We start from the raw sequence: 4,215 nt of genomic DNA, 5'->3' as shown, positions 1-4,215 counted from the left end.
CTATGATCTGGGAGAAGCAGTTCCTCCCCATCTCACCATCGTCCTACTGAATCTTCAGGCTATGTCCCCAAGTTCTGTTCTCACCTGCCTATGGAAACAACATCCCTGCTTATGTCTTATCTATACCTTTCATCATTTTTATATCTCTATAAGATCCCAACTCCCTTCATCCTTCTAAACTCCATTGTGTATAGCCCGAGGATACTCTCTCCTCATAAACTAAGTAGCTTATTTCTGGAATCAATGTTTTGTGAATGATGTTCAGGCAGTCCCCAGCCATACAACAGCAATTTTTCACCACTTAAATAATAGTCTGATTTACATTTTTCCAAAGAGGATGGCCTCAGATTTACCAATTTCCCTTTCTTCAGTACCATAAAATCATAATTAGGCCATTCAGCCCATCAAGTCATTATGGTTGATTTAATATCCTTTTCAACTGCATTCTACTGACTTCTCCCTGTAAACCTTGATTTCCTTCCTAATCAAGAACCTGCCTACCTCTGACTTAAGTCTTCCCAATGAAAGTCTCCACAGCTGTCCTGACACTTGCCTCCAATGAGAATAGTAATGAATTGGATTTAATTCTCTCCCATGCTTATGAAGGAATATGATGATGAGATTTTATTGTTGTACCCATAAATATAATATACAAATGCACTGAAATTCCTACTTGCTGCAGCTACACAGGTACACAAGATGCACTAACAAACAATAAGTATAAAGTAAATACGTCACCAGAGGTAAATATCATGACAATAAGCATAAAATTATAGATATTCATGACTACCATTAGTGCAAAAAATGTGATGTTACAATCATGTAGACAGATCTTTTCATGATCTGGGGTTAGTTTGTGATTATGGTAGTAAAGGGAGGTTCAGCAGCCTGATAAGTGTTGGGAGGAAACCTGTTCTTGAACCTAGAGGTGTTGGACATCTGGGTTCTGTACCTTCTGCCTGAAGGTAGTAGCGAGAGGAGGTTGAAGGGTGTCCTTTGTGATGTTAGCTGCCTCCCTGAGACTGCCACATATAGATGCACTTCCATCCTTCTCTCCACCTATAACCCAAGGTCACTCTGACTTCATCAATCAATTTAATGGTCAATTTTTCTGTGCGTGTGTGCATTCAAAGGTTTGGTTCTAATGCATTTCAAACTCTTTCAGTGAAGCAAAGGAGACATCTGGAGTACAAAGTCCTCCATCAAGCAGGCCCCACAGCAGAACACTGGCCAGTAACATAGACCTACATCATGAAAAATGTGGCCATTTCCCAAAACTTGGGAGCCTCCTGTCACTGAAGTCAGGGATCTGTGTGCCAACACAGCCTTCAGCTGACTGTGCTCTTAGATTTGGCACGGAATCTCCTGCTCTGCCAAGGAACAATTATCCCTGCATTCATATGTTTCAGAGACCTGGACAACCTGCAGGAACATTAAAAGCACTTGAAAGAAACCACCACAGCATCTCTGCTAAACTCTCCAAACCCATTGGCAGGGCAGGTGAACCAGTGGCAGGTCACTCTCAGCCAGGAACACAAGCTCTTGAGATCTACCATGGCAACCAATCTCGAGGAAATCCAATTGAAGGGAAAACCAGAGGTGGAGAGGGTGAGAAAATTTAAATTCTTGGGAATAAATATCTTGGAGGATCTTTCCTGGACCCAATGCACTAATGGCATCGTGAAGAAAGATCGTCAGTGCCTCTACTTCCTCAGGATTTTGCAGAGGTTTGGTATGACACCAGAAACCCTGGCAAATTTCTACAGAGGTGTGGTGGAAAGTGTGCTGACTGGCTGCATCACAGTCTGGTATAGGGACTCCAATACCCCTGAGCATAAAGCCCTCCAAAAGGTAGAGATATAGCCCAGGATATCACTGGCAAAACCCTCCCCACCATCAAGAACATCTACAGGGAACACAACCATCAGAGAGCAGCAGGAATCATCAAGGATCCACACCATCCAGCACATGCTCTGATCTCGCTGCTGCCATCAGGAAAGAGGTATAGGTGCCTTAAGACTCACACCACCAGGTTCAGGAACAGCTGCTACCCCTCCACCATCAGACTCCTCACCACAAATTCAATCAGGGACTCATTTCAGGACTCTTACTTTTATACTTTATTGATTTTTTATTTCTCTCTGTATTGCACAGTTGTTTACATTTATACACTACCAGTAAGTGGTAATTCTGCCTTGCCCACAGGAAAAAGGATCTCAGGGTTGTATGTGATGTCATGTATGTACTCTGACAATAAATCTGAAATGTCCCTATTGTATCAGCTTCCACCACCATCCCAGCAAAGTCTTCCAGGCACCCACCACACACTGTGTAAAAAAAAACTTTCTCTGATGTCTCCCTTAAACTTTCTTCCACTCAGCTTAAATAGTTGTTCTCTTGTACTTGGTATTGCTGCCCTTGGAAAGTGGTGGTGGCTGTCCATGCTATCTATGCCTCTCATATAATCGTATATACTTCTATTAAAAACCTAAGGTATCTTTGTCTCAAATGGTGGAAGAAATGCATCACCTCAAGCTACCCACACCCACCTCCATTTGTCACCTCTGCAGCACAGTCCATGAGTCCCTTGTTGACCTCATCCCTCAGTTCAGGGCGTACTCCTCCAGCCCTAGAGAATGTCTAAGAAGAATGTGTCTGCAAGATACCAGGAGGTGCTTATTGCAGCTCTGAGTGGAGTGTTGCCACCAAATGGGGGTTAAATTACTCTGACTGAGGTTAATCCATCACGCTCTCTGAAGACAAGAACGGCAACTTCTGGAATCTTGTACAAAAAGAAACTAGAGGTTCTCAGCGGGTCAGGCAGCATCCACGGAGGGAAATGGTGAGTCAATGTTTGGTGTCGGTAGGTACACTTTGCGGATACTCTGAATGAATATTCTTGCTGGGAGCTTCTAGGAGGCCTGGAATTGAAGATGTTGTGGTGAAGACAATAGGAAACAAAATGGAGCGGTAGTAGCCAGTCTTGGTGAGAACTTGATCATAGAGATGGGGGTCTCAGTAGGAAAATATAGAAAATAGGTGTAGGAGTAGGCCATTTGGCCCTTCAAGCCTACACTGCCATTCATTTTGATCATGGCTTCTTTCAAGGAGCAGGAGCAGTGGGAGGGGGTTTTGTAGAGCTCCCACTGGAGGAAAAAGCAGAGGTCCTTGAGAATTGTCAGTGTAGATCAAGAAAAAAGCTCAGCAACTGAAAATGTTGGGATGCTGGAAGAACAAAGAGAAGATGGTTGGACTCGTGGGGTTGGGAAACATTCCGCGAGCGAAATGGTCAGACAATATTACAGGTCGAGACCCTCAGTAAAGACTAGAATTTAAAATGGGTATAGACCCAAAACGCTGACTGACCATCTTTCTCCACTGATGCTGTCTGACCTTTTGAGTCCCCCGACTTTCTCAGTGTTGACTCTGGGCTCAGGGGTTGGTTGTGCTGTGTCCTCATTTACATTGTAACCTGTGGAATGGGAGAAGGAGGCCATTCTGCTCCGATGGGTATCCCACCATTTATCAAGATCATGGCTGGTTTTCTACCCCTGTCAATTTTCCTGCAATCCCTTGTTTCCTTGGCTCTCCAGACTGCAATCCATTTGTATTTGGTATTAATGCAGCAACCCGAAAATTCCAAAGGTTCGTCAGCGTTTGTGAGGAAAACATTTCCACGCCTCGCTCCCGAACGGGATAGCCTTCGCTCCGAGACTATGACCCGGAGAGATCTGATTTCCCTGACCAGGGAAACTCCCCCCCACCACCCTCCGCATTGGGCCGATATTATTTATTCCGCTGAAATGACATTGCATTGACCTTTAGAAAAAGACGAATTAATTATTCGTTCAGGATAATGAACATAGAGGAGTAGATGTGAGCACAGATAATCGGGGACACGGATACGATGACCTTCAGGTGGAATGGGTAAGACCACTCACGGTAACTGCGGGATCTGATCAATTGTGGACAGTTTTGCTTTGAGGTATCGAAGCAGGAAATACACAAATATTTAACATTTCAAATTTAACTTCCCAAAATGCGAGCCTGTGTCATAGGAAAGTCGCGGATAAATGGAAGAGTTCGGTTAACAGAGAGACTGGTGCGACGTAATATAGCTCTGTTGGGTCCGAATTAAACCCATCCTTCTTTCTGACGCCTCGCTCGAGGCAACACGGAACATTAATATTAAGCCTCGGTCAGTGTTTGATAGCA

The sequence above is a fragment of the Narcine bancroftii genome, chromosome 5, assembly GCF_036971445.1.
Source record: "Narcine bancroftii isolate sNarBan1 chromosome 5, sNarBan1.hap1, whole genome shotgun sequence".
NCBI lineage: Eukaryota > Metazoa > Chordata > Chondrichthyes > Torpediniformes > Narcinidae > Narcine > Narcine bancroftii.
Note: the sequence above shows the minus strand (reverse complement) of the source record.